We start from the raw sequence: 17960 nt of genomic DNA, 5'->3' as shown, positions 1-17960 counted from the left end.
TGCTGAGCTGCTGTGGGCTCTGCCCAGTTGCTGTTTGAGCTTCCTTGTGGTTTTGTTTCCAGAGGTATAGTAATGGCAGTCTGCCTCAGTAATGGCGGACTGCCTCGGTAATGGCAGACTGCCTCGGTAATAGCAGATGCCCTTCCCCCATCCCATGTCCAGCTGCACTTGCTACAAAACTCTCAATTCAGCACGTTTCAGATTGCTGGACTTTGTGGGGGTGACACCTGCTGAGCCAGATCACCTGGCTCCGTGTTTCAGTCCCTTTTATTTTCGATTGAATGAGTGACTCTGTCTCCCAGGTATTCCAGGCACCACTTGAAATGGCCACCCAGATTTGTGTGAGTTTTTGTGCACCAACAGAAACAGCTGTGCTGGAAAGTTGTGGTGCTTTTTAGCCTGGGAATCTCATGGTCTGTGGGCAGTTAAAACTGATTTGGAAATGCCGTGATCACTCACCCTTGGCATTGTTCTCACTGGGAACTACACTCCAGAGCTGTTCCTATTTGGCCATCTTGGATCCCCCACCCATAGTTTTTATTTTTATTTTTTTGAGACAGGGCCTTGCTCTGTTGTCCAGGCTGAAGTACAGTGGCATAAAAATGGCTCACTGCAGCCTCAACCTCTTAGGCTCAGATGATCCTCCCACCTCACCCTCCCAAGTAGCTGGGCCCAAAGGCACATACCACCATGGCTAATTTTTAAATTTTTTGTTGAGACAGGGACTCACTTTATTGCCCAGGCTGGTCTCAAACTCCTGGCCTCAAGCAATCCTCCCACCTCTGCCTCCCAAGTTGCATCAGCCACCATGCCTGGCTAGGTGCAAATAATTAAAAGTAAACTCTGACATTAGCAAACTCCTTCAGGTTTTCAAACCATCAGCAGCTTTTTTGAGGGGGTGGGCAGATGGAGTCTCGCTCTGTTTCCCAGGGTGTTGTGCAGTGGCACAATTTCGTCTCACTGCAAACACCACCTCCTGGGTTCAATCAATTCTCCTGCCTCAGCAACTCTTATGTTTTAAGGGAAAGCTAAAGAAAAGCCTCCAGGAACTTTCTGAGTGGCTGATACTAGGCAAGGCCAGGACTTCCAACACAGAGAAAAACACAAACTTCCTTTTAAAACAAAAAGGGAGAAAAAGAGAGATCCAGTCTTTGGCAAATGTTTAAATCCTGCTCTGATTGCCCCCATATATCGTAAAATGACTAGCTATACAATTGTTTTGGAGGTGAATTTATGCTCTTGGCTAGCTCCCATTAGAGAAAGCCTCATGCTAAGATTTTGGACAGATAATGACTGTGGACCACTGGTGACAGTCGTGGAACTGCACACTCAGGGCTAAACTGGTGCCCTCGGCATGTTGCATGTGAACACATAGTTATTCAGTGAAGGCACAAGTGCAAGTTGGGCAGCTGTGGGCTGGCAAGGTGACCTGGGAGATCACTGCTGCCGCCTCCCAGAATTTCCCTGACTAGTCAGTGTCATTACCCATTTCTCTGAAACTTCATAAGGAGTATATTTGCTCATTCGTGAACATTCTCTCTATCTCTACCGCCTACAGTCCAGCCTTTTGGGCCCTTTCCAAAACTCTTGATTTCCTCCTGTCAAAAGACAAAATTACAACAAATTTAGCTTAAAGATTTTTTTAAATCTTTTTTCTTCCCAGTGCTCAGCGCAGCTGGGATCCTTTAAAAATCTTAATTGGCTTCATTTGCGATTCTAGAATTGGGCAACACTTCATTCCATAAAATAGAAGGAGTGTTCCAATGGGTTCAGCAGAGGAGGCCGGTTCTACAGAGAGGAAAGGGCTGAGGAAAGAGAACAAAAAGCAGCTTGGTGGTTTTAAAGTGATTTTCCTTGAAAGCTGGGAACAGGAAAATAGTACAATAGAAAACGATTGAGTAGTTCATATCATGTTGTTTTTTTTTAATAAGGATTAAAACAGAAGGAAATTAGTTATCTTGCCCACCAAAACTGGCCTTTACGGCTATTCTCTCTCGCCCTCCTGATTTCTCAGAAGGTCAAATGAACAGATTGGTTTTGGTTTGGTGATGGGGAATTTTAGCATGAGTTGGACCAAACCAACAGCCTCCTATAAATGTTATTTAACATTCCAGATTTATTTTAGGCCTAACAGTAAGATGAAGTAAAAAGAGGGCTGGCTTGAGAATGAGCTCTGTTGTTATTAATGTCTCACCTTCAGTTTCATCATACGTAAATGTAGATATTCATGTTTTACAAAATTAATGTTAGACTTAGTTAAGAATGCATTTGGGCTGAGTGTGGTGGTTCATGGCTATAATCTCAGTGCTTTGGGAGACCAAAGTGGGAGGACTGCTGTAGGCTTGGAGTGCGAGAACAGCCTGGCAACAAAGTAAGACTTTGTGATATGCTTTGGCTCTGTGTCCTCACCCAAATCTCATCTTGGATGGTAATTCCATAATCCTCAAGTGTGGAGGGAGGGCCCAGGTGGGAGGTAATTGGATCATGGGGGCAGTTTCCCCCATACTGTTCTCATGATAGTGAGTTCTCACGAGATCTGATGAATTTATAAGGCAGTTTTCCCTGCTTTTGCTTGCTGTCTCTCACCTGCCACCATGTAAGACGTGCCTCTTCCTCTTCTGCAGTGATTGTGAGTTTCCTGTGGCCTCCCCAGCCATGCATAACTGTGGGCCAATTGAACTTCCTTTGTTTATAAATTATCAAGTCTCAGGTAGTACCTTCATAGCAGTGTGAAAATGGATTAATACAGTAAATTTGTACCAAGGTAGTGGGTACTGCTATAAAGATACTTGAAAATGTGGAAGTGACTTTGGAACTGGGTAATGGGCAAAGGCTGGAACTGTTTGGAGGGCTCAGAAGATGACAGGCAGATGAGGGAAAACTTGGAATTTCTTAGAGTTGCTGAATGGTTTTGACCAGAATGCTGATAGTAATACGGACAATGAAGTTCAGGCTGAGGTGGTTCAGACGGAGATGAGGAACATCCTGGGAACTGCAGCAATGGTCACTCTTGCTATACTTTAAACAAAGAAACTGATGGCATTTTGCCCCTGCCCTAGAGATGTGTGGAACTTCGAACTTGAGAGAGATTATCTGAAATTGGAACTTATGTTTAAAAGGAAAGCAGAGTATAAGAGTTTGAAAAATTTGCAGCCTAATGATGCCATAGGAAAGAAAAACCACTTTTCTGGGGGAAAATTCAAGCTGGCTACAGAAATTTCCATAAGTAACAAGGAGCCAAATTCTAATTGCCAAGGCAATGGGAAAAATGTTGCCAGAGCATGTCAGAGATGTGGGCCTTCCATCACAGGCACAGAGGCCTAGGAGGGAAAAAAAGATTTCATGGGCAAGATCCAGGGCCTCCCTGCTCTATGCAGCCTCAGGACTTGGTGCCCTGTGTCACAGCTGCTTCAGCTTCAGCTGTAGCTAAAAAGGGCCAAGGTACAGTTCAGGCCATTGCTTCAGAGGGTGCAAGCCCCAAGCCTTGGTGCCTTCCATGTGGTGTTAGGCCTGTGGACACACAGAAGTCAAAAACTGAGGTTTGGGAACACCCACCTAGATTTTAGAGGTGTATGGAAATGCCTGGATGTCCAGGCAGAAATGTGCTATAGGGGTGGAGCCCTCATCGTGAACCTCTGTTAGGGCAGTGCAGAAGGAAAATGTGGGGTTGGAGCCTTCACACAGAGTCCTCATTGGGGCACTGTCTAGCGAGTCTGTGAGAAGAGGGCTGCTGTCCTTCAGGCCCCAGAATGGTAGCTCCACTGACACCTGGTACCGTGTGTCTGAAAAAGCCACAAGCACTCAATGCTAGCCCATGAAGGAGCTGCCCAAGGCTGTGAGAGTGTACCCTGGTGAATGTGAGACATGGAGTCACAGGAGATCATTTTGAAGCTTTTAATATTTAATGATGAAAAAAATATATATATATTTAATGATGGATTTTGGACTTGCATGGCATCTGTAGCACCTTTGTTTTGGCCAATTTCTCCTATTTGGAATGGATGTATTTACCCAATGCCTGTACCCCCATTGTATCTTGGAAGGAACAAACTTGTTTCTGATTTTACTGGCTGATAGGTGGAAGGGACTTGCCTTGTCTCAGATGAGACTTTAGACTGTGGACTTTTGGATTAATACTGAAATAAGTTAAGACTTTGGCAGACTGTTGGGAAGGCATGATTGTGTGTTGAAATGTGAAGATGTGAAATTTAGAAGGGGCCAGAGGCAGGATAATATGGTTTGGCTCTGTGTCCTCACTCAAATCTCATCTCAAATGTTAATCCCCTTAATCTGCACCTGTTGAGGTGCAGGTGGGAGGTGAGTGGATTATGGGGGAGGTTTCCCCCATGCTGTTCTTGTGATAGTGAGTTCTCATGAGATCTGATGGTTTTATAAGGCAATTTTCTCTGCTCTTGCTCACTCTCTCTTGCCTGCTGCTATGTGAGATGTGCCTACTTCCCCTTCTTCCTTGATTGTGAGTTTCGCCTCCCCAGCCATGCAGAACTGTGGGTCAATTGAACCTCCTTTGTTTATAAATTATCCAGCCTCAGGTAGTATCTTTATAGCAGTGTGAAAACAGATCTTGTCTTTACAAAGGAACAAAAAATCTAACATCTGTTTCTAGTTAAATCTGAGTATATGCAATGCAAACAAAGAATTTATATGTGTGTCTATGTTCGTACACACACACACACACACGCACAAACACAAACACACGCACACCCCAAAGCTGAGAGCAAGGCTTGCATGTTTGATGTTCTTCATGCCTTTGTGCCTGGACTAGTGGAGCCCAGAACCCACACGGAATTCCATACCCTTTGACTTGTATTTGTAAGGCCACATGATTTCTAGTGACTCACACTTAGGTTAGTTTCAACCACCGTCTCACTAAGCAGCAGTCCACAACCTACTCAGCACCAGGGACCGGTTTCATGGAAGACAACTTTTCCGCAGATAGGGGCTAGGGGAAGATGGTTTTAGGATAAAACTGTTCCACCTCAGATCATCAGGCATTAGAGTCTCATAAGGAGTGCACAACCTCGATCCTCGCATGCACAGTTCACAATAGGGTCCGTGCTCCTATGAGAATCTAATGCCGCTGCTGATTTGACAGGAGATGGAGCTCAGGCGGTAATGCTTGCTCACCTGCTGCTCACCTCCTGCTTCTTAACACCTGGTTCCTAACAGCTATGGTACCAGTCCATGGCCCAGGGCTTGGGGACCCCTGTCTCTAAGAACCCCTCTCACAGAAGACCATTAACAATTGCTTCCTCTCCCTATCATGGGGGACCAGAAGAAAATTGGTAGAAGCTAACCCAGCCAGGTGTGTGGGAGTCACCCAGCAGAGATTTTGCAGGGTGCAAGGTAAAATAATAGCAATATTTTAAGCACACATTTAGAATGACACTGTAAGGCAGATGCACCTGAATGTGTGTTCTGAGCTAGGGAATCCAGGAGTGGCCAGTGTGCAGATTCATTTATTTCTATGATAAACATCTGAGCCCCCCGTCCTCTGGAACATGGGGTGTACAGGGGATTGAGGCCCTGAGTTGAGTTAAACGAAAGTTGCCAAGTGGAGCTCTTGTTTTTCTGGTGGGAGGGAGGCGGGTGTGAAGCGAAATGCTATATAAAATGCATGCTATTTGCAAGGGGTTGCAGATTTTCTGTCCACTACTGGCCTGGAGGAGGGCAGATAACGTTGCCCGTGCACTGCCGCTGGACTGTCTCTCTTATATGAGCCCCTAATAAAACCCCACATCTCGTTTGCTCACTCCGGGTCTCTTCTTTGGCTTCTTGAACCTGGTGTCTTCTCTACTGAGGTTAACAGGGGTTTGTCGCAACATACGGCAGATGCATTGTTGAAGCCACAGCATATGATGAAGACTAAATATCCTATAAGATGCATTACCACCAGTATTTTTATCATCATAAAACTTTCAAAATTGAGAGGGGCACCATGGTCATTTTGTTCAACTTCACATTTCACAGATGGTTGAACCGAGGCCCAGAGAAACATCAATTTGTTACTAGTAAAGGCTGAAATGCAGTTCATTGCACACTTGTAACATCAGGCCCTGAGCCCATCCCAACTTGGCTATGTCCACCATGTGCATTTCTCATTTGACCTTTCTAGAAAAGCATGTGCTAGGTAAAATAAACAGAGGCTGAGCAACTTTCACTTGTATTATAAACCATATCTTCTAATTTTTTGTTTTTTTTTTTGAGACAGAGTCTTGCCTTGTCACTCAAGCTGGAGTGCAGTGGCACAATGTTGGCTCATTGCAACCTCTGCCTCTCAGGTTCAAGTGATTCTCCTACCTCAGCCTCCTGAGTAGCTGGGACTACAGGTGTGTGCCACCATGCCCCACTAATTTTTTTGTATTTTTAGTAGAGACAAGTTTCATCATGTTAGCCAGGATAGTCTCGATCACCTGACCTCGTGATCCACACACCTTGGCCTCCCAAAGTGTTGGGATTACAGGCATAAGCCACCATGCCCAGCTAAATTTTTTAATTAATGTGGTTTACTACTTGCAAAATGAAAAGTGGAATTTATTGGAACATGTTTAATACAGACAAAAAAGCCTTAGTATATTTAACATAATTAAGGGAAAAGGTTAGAGCAGAGTACAGAAGTTCATAGCCAGGATTCTAAAATCAGATAGTTACTGGTTTGAATCTAGGCTCTATACCTCTGGCCACGTCAGCTTGGCCGGCCCTCTCACATTGTTTCCTCACCTTCAAAATGAGTTATAATAGTAGTGTCTACACTTCCCTCAGGAATATTTATAAAGACCACAGCCCCGCATCTAGCACCTAGCCTGGACTTGTAAATGATGGCTCTCGCTGCAAAGAGAGTGAGTATCTCGAAAGCAGCAAACAGTCTATACTCACTGGAGGAAGAGCCAAACTATGCCCACACAGCCACGTGTGGCTCATGTTTACAAATTCTATAATGTTATTGTTCATAGGCAGCCATATTGTGGCTCTTTGCCAATTATTTATTCAAGACATTTCATTCCACCTCACGGAGGATGGAATAATAATAATTAATAACGATGATGATAATAATGATGAGAACAAGGGCAGGCAGGCAAGGAGACCACTGGGGCCAGGGCCTCAGGCACCAGGAGATGGTCAGGAATGCCGGGGGAGGGAAGATGTCCAGAGAGAGGGGCTGGCCCCCACGAGTCAGATTCAGAAAGCCTCAGTTTCCCAAAGGTAGCCTTGGCTGGCTAAGGCCCAGCTTCCCCATAGCAAACGCAGCACCTCCCTGTCACGTGCAGCCCACCAAGGCCACTACACCAAAAACAAAACAAAACGAAAACCCAAGAGTCATTTTGTGGCAGCAAACCCACAAGAGAGGAATGGAGGTCAAGGCCATTTCCCTGAGGCCCGGCCCTCTAAGTAGAGAGGGCTTCCCAGGAAGCCCCACCCTGTGCTGGTGAAAGGAGCCGGAAGAGAAGTGATAACAGCCATTAGGTGAAAGAGACTGTTTGTTTTGCAGTTCTCAAGCTTTCAGAAAATCCCAGAGGCCAAAATAAACTGTGGCCTTTTTAGCAGTGAACTGATAGAGCACTTAACCAAGGAAAGCCTCTCCTTTCCCTTCCCAGCACGGGGAACACTTTCTAATCCTCAAATGCGATCGGAGAGCTGGTGAGGAGCTGGAGGCTCCTTGTCACTCACATGGGAGCTGGACAGGCATGGGTGCAAGGAAGATGAAGGCAGGCAGAGGCGAGAAGCCTGGGAAGGTGGTGGGGGTGAGGGGAGGCGGGGGGTAGGCGGGGGGGTTGCACATTGACAAGAAAAATGCCCAGTCCCCTTAGTTCAAATCCCTAGCTCCTAACAGGGACAAAGGGCCCACTCTTTCCCTCGCTCCTTCTTTTCCACTTGGCTGCTTTGCAGAATAGGATAAGGAAGTAGAACATGGGCCCAGGAATGACAAGCCCACTGGATCTGCAGGCAGCCCTCTGCAGGCCTCCAGCTCAGAAACAAAAGTACCGAAACCCTTCTCCGCCCTGCTAGGTCCCCGTGATGCTCTGGCCTTTCGTGATGCTCTGGCCTTTCGAGTACGTGTGAAAAATCTGGGACACACAATCTGACAAATGCGGGGGTGGGAAGGGGACTCACCAGGACCAAGTCATGGAGAATTGGAAGGAAAATGTCTAGAAAATCTGTGACATATGGCTGCTGTACATATAAGCACTTGCAAATGAGACTGTGATGCTAAACAGAGCCTTTCCAATCAAATAGGCAAAGCACATTTCTGAATAATTGGACTGGGGGAAAAAAGTAAAGTTTCGCCATCTGAGGCAACATGGTGCAGTGGGAAAGAACGGATGGGGTTTAGAGAGAGCGCCAGGGACGAACACTGCCTATTCTGTTTAGTGGTTGTGCCCCTTTGAGCAAGCCACTTCATCTTTTTGGACTTCAGTTGTACTCATCTGTAAAATGGTGTTCTTGGGTATAAAGTACTTGGCATGTAGTGGAGGCGGCAGTAAGCAGCTTCCATGAGAACCATATCCATTCCAGATGGCAGCTTTGCAAATGGAATCAATTGGTTTAAAAGAGAGAGAGAGAGAAATTAAGATTTTGTTGAAAATTTTATCTGAAAGGCCTCATGGCCTATGAATTGGTTCATTATCTTTCCTTTTGTTTTACAAGTAAGTAGGAGAGAACCTGGAACAAAATTAAGTCTGGAATGGTGCCTTTGTAAAGAAACCCCCTAGGGACCAATTCTCCTGTCGGCAGTGGAGGAGGATTTAGGTTTAGTCACAGCCAGAGAGAAACTGAGTTCCTGACCCTCTGCCATATCAGGGTGCTTCTTAGTTTGGGGCCTAAATGTAACTTGGCAGTGACTATTTGTTTTTCCCAGTAAGACATTAACAGCTAGCATAAGGCCAAAAGGAGAGAAGAGCTAACTCCACAATAAAACTCTGTATGAAGTGTTCAGTTCTTTGCATCATTTTAGCAGATCCAACCTAATTTCATCTTTAAAAATTTCCTGTCTCCAGGATCGTGATGATCCAAACAATTTTCTACCTGCCAGAGTTTTAAAGCCGTCACCCATTCACACGATAAAGCAAATGAAGCCTCAAAATGATACATGGGGTGAGGGGAACAACGGGCCCTCTCTGGGACAGCTATAATTTTCCATCAACAGCACTGCAGTCTTAGGGCTATGGGGCAGTGGCAGCAGGAAGGAAGGAAAGGGGGAGGGGAGAATGTGGGCACATTTTCCAGTCATCATCATAAAAAAGGAGAATCATTTTTCTGGTGATGATCGTTGATAACTAGAGAGATCTAAATTTATTTGTTCACCACAGGTCCAGTTTTAAGGGTTTTTGTTTGTTTTTTAAACCTATACTAAACCCAAAACTTTTCCTTATTGTATTTCAAAAGCAAACCAATGCAGTTTTTATAATAAACCCCCTAGAGACATTTACTTAATATTTAACTAAGGCTAAATTACAGATTCCACTTCAGAGGGACCAAGCAGAATCTCTGACGCCTAATTCTATTCCATTCATTGCAAGTTAGTGAGGGTGACAATCTGGCCATTGTTGAATACTTTTTAAAGACTCATTAATCTCAAGCAAGAACCAACTTAACAAGCAGGGCAATCTTTTGAAGTAAAGTGGTAGTGGTTTAAACAGAGGATTAAGAGATAATCACATTTAAAGTCATCTTTTGGTACCAAGATTGACCCCAGTCTATGGGTTGTGAATTATAGGGATGGGGACAGGTTTTTCCCCTTTCGTCCCTAACCAGGTGACAGACTCCCTTATGAGACAGCCAGATGGCAGCCTGCCCACATCCAAAAACAGACTAGTTCATTTTGAAACGTTATCACAAAATGTTTACCTCTTAACCAATTTATAAGACTGTTGGATAAAATAATAGGCTAAACTCTATAGCAGTTAAACACTATCTAAATAGTATGTCCAATTTAAATGTAAATTTTCAGTGTACTTTTTACCATGAGTATCAGCTAGCTAGCTGCTGATAACCAGAATGTGAAAGATACGGGAAAAAACATCATTTTAAACTGGAGCTCTTTAATATAATTTGTCTTAGAAGAATGAGAACAGAAGAACGTGCTAAAAGGAATCTTGTGCTTTTAAGGCTTCCTTATCATCAGGAATTTGGTTCTACGAAAAAATGAAATTTATCTTTGCCAAGCAATTATGTATTTTCCTTTAAAGTATTCCTTCAATCATGTTGAATACAAAACAGGAGGCAAGCTAACAATTATTTAGCAATCATTTCAAGTGTACTGTCTCATATTGAGGTGATTCAAAACACAAGTCAAAATAAGTAAAGCCACATTTGCATTTGGTCTGCAGAAGAGATGAAATACCTTCTATTCTTTTTTTAAAATATTTTCCCCTATACCATGGATGAACCTCTTTTAAGTGGCACATAGCCAACATGTGATGAAGAGTCACAACAACATTACAAGCCTCCGAGGATCTTCTAGCTGAGTCCTTTCACTTTGAAGCTAGGAAATCTGCAGACCAGAATCTCCAAGTTCTTTGAACTAGGTTTCACTGCTAAGATTGTAGTTCAGGTGTCCTGATGTTCCAGAACCTGGCCTACGGCTCTGTAGCCACAGTTAATTGTCCATCCCTACCCAATACAGCTTTTTAGACCAAGTACGACCAATCTATGCACTGGCCAGAGGTGGATGGACTTTTGCTATGAGGCCACACCAGGAGCTGCATTTGACTGTCTTGAACATCTGAACTAAAAGACAGTTGAGAGGCTAATGGTGGCCCATACCTATAATCCCAGCACTTTGGGAGGCCAACGTGGAAGGATTGCTTGAGGTCAAGAGTTTGAGACGAGTCTGGCCAACATGGTGAGACCCCGACTAAACCAGGTGTGGTGCTGCATGCCTGTAGTTCCAGCTACTCAGGAGGCTGAAGTGGGAGAATAACCTGAGTCAAGGAGTTCAAGGCTGCAGTGAGCTATGATTGTGTCGCTATACTCAAACCTGGGTACCAGAGCAAGACCCTGTCTCCAGTCAGTCAATCAATCAGTTAATCGATCAAATAAAAGACAGTTGAGAAAGTTGCCAACCAACAGCAGGAGATAAAAAGATATCAGGAAAGTCACAGTTGAATTGTAGCAGACGACCAAACTGTTCTCTACTATTTGTTCCTGTGAGTTTCTGGTTCTTATATTTTCCATCATCTTACAACAAATTCCCACTTTCCTGAGCTAGATTGAGTGGGTATCTCTTTCTGGAAGCCAAGAAACACTATCTATATTACATCAGCTTGATGTTCCTTTCATGGTATTACAGGACCAGGAACTTCTGGCCAAACCTCAAAGCTGCTGGTGAAGTAGCAGCAGCCCCTCCCACTTCTCACACAAATACTCCTTGCTTCCAGTCTGGGAGATGATCAAAAGCCAATAATGATTAGAAGAGAGATTAACCCTGTCTGGAAATTCTCAGGGACAACCAGAGCTTCCACATAATCAGAAAGGCCATAATAAAAATTTGGTTATGATAACACTTACTTAAAAATCACCATGCTATGTAAGAATGGTGGGAAATACATCTTTTGATGTTAGGTGAGAAAAGAAAAATCTTACAAATGGGAAAAAAAAAAGCAAGGAGAAACTCAAAAACAAATTTTAACTTTATTGGAGCTCAGGCAGCATGTACCAGGTTTTCTAAGGGCTGGTTACCATCCAAGTAAGCTATTTTATGCCAGGGAAACTACACACCAGAAGTATTAAGTATCTGAGGACCAGAGTCCCAAATTAAATGGCTGTTAAAGAATCAGGGAGGTCACAAAGGGTAAGGCAGCAGGGAGCGGTGAAGTCTGTGCCTAAAGTTAACACTCAGTATAAAAGCATTCAAATTCCATTTTGTGGGATTTTCCTAGGTCACTACTGATGATACTATAGAATTAAATACTACTTCTTAAAGTCTTGAACTTCTAAACATCTTATATATAAAGATACACTGCCTCTGAGACATAGAAAATTCAGTATCATTCTGTGTTAACAACTTGTGGAAATCAATAAAAAATGAAAGCCGTCTTTAAAAGAAAATACTCAAAAGGCAGACTTACAATTCATGAAAGTTAATACAAATGATTAATGAAAGTAAAAAAAAAATTTAACCTTCACTAATTATATATGAACTGGAAATTAACTGAGATGCCATTTTTCCTTTTTTTTTTTTCAATTTTTATTTTTATTTATTTTTGTTTTTTGAGACAGAGTCTTGCTCTGTCACCCAGGTTGGAGGGCAGTAGTGCGATCTCGGCTCACTGCAGCCTCTGCCTCCTGGGTTCAAGTGGTTCTCCTGCCTCAGCCTCCTGAGTAGCTGGGATTACAGGCACGTGCCACCACACTCAGCTAATTTTTGTATTTTTAGTAGAGATCTGGTTTCACCATGTTGGTCAGGCTGGTCTCAAACTCCTGACCTTGTGATCCACCCACTCCCAAAGTGCTGGGATTACAGGTGTGAGCCATTACGCCCTCAATTTTTATTTTAAGGTTGGGGTACATGTGCAAGATATGCAGGTTTGTTACATAGGTAGATATGTGCCATGGTGGTTTGTTGCACAGATCATCCCATCACCTAGGTATTAAGACCCATATCTGTTAGCTGTTCTTCCTGATGTTCTCCCTCCCTCCAACCCCCAACAAGTGCCCACTGTGTGTCGATCCCCCCCACCAGTGTGTCCATGTGTTCTCATCAATCAGCTCCCACTTATAAATGAGAACATATGGTGTTTGGTTTTCTGTTCCCGTGTTAGTTTGCTGAGCATAATGGTTTCCAACTCCATCCATGTCCCTGCAAAGGGCATGATCTCATTTCTTTTAATGGCTGTATAGTATTCCATGGTGCATATGTACCATATTTTCCTTATCTAGTCTATTACTGATAGGCATTTAGGTTGATTCCATGACTTTGCCATTGTGAATAGTGCTGCAATGAATATATGTATGCATGGAGACACCATTTTCATTGGTTAAATTAGCACTGATTTAAAAATAAGACCACAGAAAGTTCAGGGAGAGGAGTCAGAACGAGTACTCTCACACAGATGATAAGAAGGTACTGACACCAGGTATTTATAAGAAAATAATTAAGCAACATATATCACTAGCCTTGACAATTCTGTCAATTTCATGAGTCAGGAAAAGGTTTGCTGTCTTAGAAATAGGCTTATGATTTCCTAGTGGATAGTGTAACTTCATTTTGGTTGGTCAAGACAAAGCTCAAATACAAATCTGCGGCTCACTTTGAGCCAGCACGCCTCATTTCACCTTAGTCTGGGCTTTCACCTTGTATTGCATCTGTGTTCCCCCTAATTTCAATTTTTATCTGCTTACCTAATTTTTTCTATATCTCATTACGAACGCCATGAAGTATCCGTGAAAAGGAATACCTGTGTAAAATATCATAAGAACAGAGAAAATGAGGCTTCCAAGCTTCCAGGATCAGCTGTGGTATCAATGTTTGCATTGCTATTTCACAAAATGAGGAATTTAGCAAAAAGTGAGTGAGACTTTTGCTTCATGTTACAAAACTAAACACCGGCCAGGTTCAGTGAAGTTGCCTCTAACCTTTTAAAGATACAGAAATATAACTTTAAAGCTTTTATTTTTTGTTTGGTCTGTCACCATGCCAAAATGAAAGTGGAGAGATTAGATAATCACTCCGTGGAACAGTGACTCATCTTCTGAAACATCATCCACAATATCTCTTCAGAAGCATTCTAATCAGAAAATCCACTTGCTGTTTTTTTTGGCCCAATGTCTAACATTCTTTTGAGCCCAAAGATAGGTTAAAAACCTTGATACAGGACAGAAGAGAGAAGTAATGATTTGATTGATGTGTTTCAGCTAACTTAACAAAAGGCTCTCTAATACTGTGGAGTTTGTTGACCCATGTATGCTGGAGGTTGCACATTTTTTGTGTGTGAAAAATCAGACCTTGGCGATGACCTTGAGCTGTAGGATATAAATAACTCTTACAAGCTTCACGTTCCAATAACGGAACACTAGGCATAAATGGGTTAAGAAGGGTGGATAAAAAAACAGTTAAGTAGAGTACAGGGTTAATAAATGCCATAAGGGCACCACTGGAACACAAACCAAAGCAAATGTGCAATAGAAGAAAACTTTGGGCAAATCATTTTAATGCTTAAAGCCCTAGTTTTAACATCTTTAAAAAAAATATTGTGCTCCTCATGCCACTCAGCTGTGTTCTTCTAAGAAACAAGAATGGCAGCTGCCCCAGTAGACGAGGGCTGGGTGCAGAATCAAACCCACTTTGCCATTTAATCCAATGTGATCTTGGGCAAGTTATTTGACCTTTCTATATTTCAGTTTCAGGATCTGTAAAGTGGGCTAGTAATAACTGTTTCTCAGGATTGCTGGTAGGATTAAGTGAAGTAAAACATGTAAAGCACTCTGATAGTGAATGGCATGTATACTATATGCTCAATATATGGTATGGCTTATTAATGTTTGAAATATTACTATTCCAATCTAGAAAATGATACTGCCCATTGTTATGAAGCTCAAATAAGATAATGAACATAGATGCCTATAAAAGCAACAAAAGACGTACAATCCAGATGAGGACTAATTGTGATTGCGAGGAGAGAGTACTTGATACAACCATAAATTCTGCTAAGCTACTTCAGACAGTGTGAGTCACCTCTAATGTAACAAAAGATTTTTAAAAGCAATAAAACCTGTTGGGGCTTCATTCAATGACAATTCCCAAGTTCATATAAAATGTGCCAAGCTTTGGCAGTCCTGAACAAAGCTGCCTTCCAATGAGTTTTGGGTGAGATAAGATGTTCAGCTACAAGACTTAAAGCTCTGTCCCTTATGCAATTAACATTTCTTAATCCCTACCCCTTTGAAGAAGGAGCCACTAATTTAGGTATATCCTTTACAGAAAAAAAGGCTGCCTCAGCAGGAAGCTGATTGCCCTGGCTGGGCCAAGTACCAGAACCTAACCCTTATCCACCCCAGGATCCCTTACCAACCCCACCTCCCACCACCAGGACTGTCCCTTCCTTTCAGCTACCTTCGACTCTGGAGCCAAACCAAATAGCTCTCATTACTGTCTCTGTAGCCCATCAGAGAGCACTCCTAATCCCAACGTGCGTACACATACACACACTCTCATGCACACACATGCAGATGCACAAACACATGCAAGCACACTCATGCTTTCCTCCCTCCCTCCCCCTCCCTCCCTTCCCTCTGTCCCCTTGGAATGGCCTCCATTCTCTCCCCAGGCACTGGCAGGAACAAACACACTACCTTACACTTCTCACACCGCCCTTACAGATACAGCTGACCACACAGAATAACTACAGAAGTCTCAGCATGGGGTTTGAGGGGGATGGGGGCAAGGGGGTGGGGGCTGGTGAACCAGGCTATGTGCCCATTTTAAAAAGTCAAGTAACAGTTGGTCAAACCTCAGGACAAACTGCAGACTCAGAGGTTATTTCTTCCTTTCACGGGCAAAGATTTTATTTGCCTCACTCTATGACAAAAGCTTGTCATTCTGCCTCAAGCAGGCATTCTGACACATTGAAGTAAGGAATCCAAAGCATAAAATAACCACCAATAATGACAACCAGAGATTCCCCTAACCACAGCCTTCTATAAAGTCTAGAGGTCTTCCCAGCTCTCAGGGAAAGTTTTCCACCTGCAGTGGGGGAGATAATTGACCTCGAGCGGAGTAAACCCATTGTAAGATATTCACGGGTAATGTACTTCCCATCATCTGTCCCACTCAACCATCATTAAGGTTTTGAAATTTAGAACACACAAACTCACGCACATACCCCTGTATACACACCTATATACACACACAAACATATATGCACATCTATATATACACACATATATAAACACCTATATACATACACTCACACATACACAGCTATATCCACACACCAATACACACTCACACATATATACTCACCTATAAACACACACATGTATATATACACCTATACATACATATATACACACACCTATATACACACATATACATATACACACACCTACATACATGCATATACACACACCTATATACACACCTATACACACACACACCTACATACACAACTATGTACAAACATATACACATATGTACACACTTATACACACACACACACACACACACNACAAACTCACGCACATACCCCTGTATACACACCTATAAACACACACATATATACACACTTATGTACACACATAAACATATATATATACCTATATATATACAAACATATATACACAGCTATATCCACACACCAATACACACTCACACATATATACTCACCTATAAACACACACATGTATATATACACCTATACATACATATATACACACACCTATATACACACATATACATATACACACACCTACATACATGCATATACACACACCTATATACACACCTATACACACACACACCTACATACACAACTATGTACAAACATATACACATATGTACACACTTATACACACACACACACACACACACACGCATCTTAGAAAATAAATGACAGAAGAAAAGAAACTCAAGCTCCGTGGGTTTTCCATGGGTTTTCAGAAACCTGGAGGGACAACTGGACTAATGTTCTCGTTATGATTTGCAAGATGCCTATGCTTTTGCAGACTCTCAAATTCTACTTGTAGACAGAAGCTAGATTTCAAAAGAGGGCTACAGGAGACAGGGCTAGGGAGTCCAGGTGGAGCCAGAGGCCATTGCTCCCTAGTGCCTCCATCTCCACGTGGTGAAGGATTTGTGTGGGTACCCCGCCCTTGCCACCCCTCACTACCCAGGACATTGCTGTTTTATTTCTGTCCCCTGTCCCTGAGAACATTCTACTTTAAGACCCCTGATAAAGTCCACTCTACTTGTTCTACAACTGAGAAAACATTAAGCCCACTGTAGGAATGTCACTTGCTGAAACCCTCACTTTTAAACTCATCCAAGTGCTTCTGAACCTCTATTTCTAGTGCAGAATCTTGAGTCGGGCAAACAGTCTTGTCTGGAAGCCCCCTCCACCCACTAATAATCTTTGACCTTAGAAGTGATTGATCTTCAAAACTTCTTCGCCTTCATGCACTAGACACTATGCGTTTTTATGCTCAAATAGCGACCTGCAGAGTCTTCCACATGCCAGGCCTAGAGCTCTGTGCACACTCTAAGTATTCCCACAATTATTATGGGGATGCACATTATTCACACAATTTTACAAATGAGGAAGGTAAGGCTCAGAGCAAGGGTACACAGTTGGGGCTGGACTGTACTTGAGCTCAGGCCTCTCTGACACCAAACTTACATATTTGGAGTATGCCTTGCTGCCTTACAAATGTCTATCATCTCCTTCATTTAGGCACAAAATCAGAACTCATTTGGCCCTGAACAAAATTAAATGCTAGGTTACCAGCAAAACAGCAGAAAAAGGCTCTGCTTGTCTACCTGGGATTGTCATATGGTTTCTGTGTATTTGCAGCTGCTCCTACTCCACTAGAAAGTTCCCTCAAGGAAGGTGCTTTGCCTTATGTGTTTTGGCCTCTCCTATGTGTATAGTTGCTTAATACTGCTTGGAAGTATTGCGCAACAGCTTCTGATTTTAGCTTCTGATCAAATTTTACTAAAATAGGCCTCTTGGGAGGATGCATTTAATACTCGTCTACGGGTCCTTAGAAAGGTCCTTTCTTGGCCTGGTGTGATGGCTTACGCCTGTAATCCCAGCACTTTGGGAGGCTGAGGCAGGTGGATCACAAGGTCAAGATCAAGACCAAGCTGGCCAACATGGTGAAACCCCATCTCTACTAAAAATACAAAAATTAGCTGGCTGTGGTGACTCTCGCCTGTAGTCCCAGCTACTCGGGAGGCTAAGGTCGGAGAACTGCTTGAACCCAGGAGATGGAGGTTGCTGTGAGCT

At 43.0% G+C, this 17960-nt stretch overlaps 1 protein-coding gene across 3 annotated transcripts in view; it reads right to left on the bottom strand.

Moving 5' to 3' along the window:
• The window catches only part of SGPP2 (sphingosine-1-phosphate phosphatase 2), a 254247-nt gene that overhangs the window by 65155 nt on the left and 171132 nt on the right, over positions 1-17960 (bottom strand). The gene's annotated exons all lie outside the window — the stretch shown is intronic.

Source organism: Cebus imitator, unplaced genomic scaffold (genome assembly GCF_001604975.1).
Source record: "Cebus imitator isolate Cc_AM_T3 unplaced genomic scaffold, Cebus_imitator-1.0 Scaffold91, whole genome shotgun sequence".
NCBI classification, from domain to species: domain Eukaryota; kingdom Metazoa; phylum Chordata; class Mammalia; order Primates; family Cebidae; genus Cebus; species Cebus imitator.
This window is presented reverse-complemented; position numbering and strand designations above follow the sequence as displayed.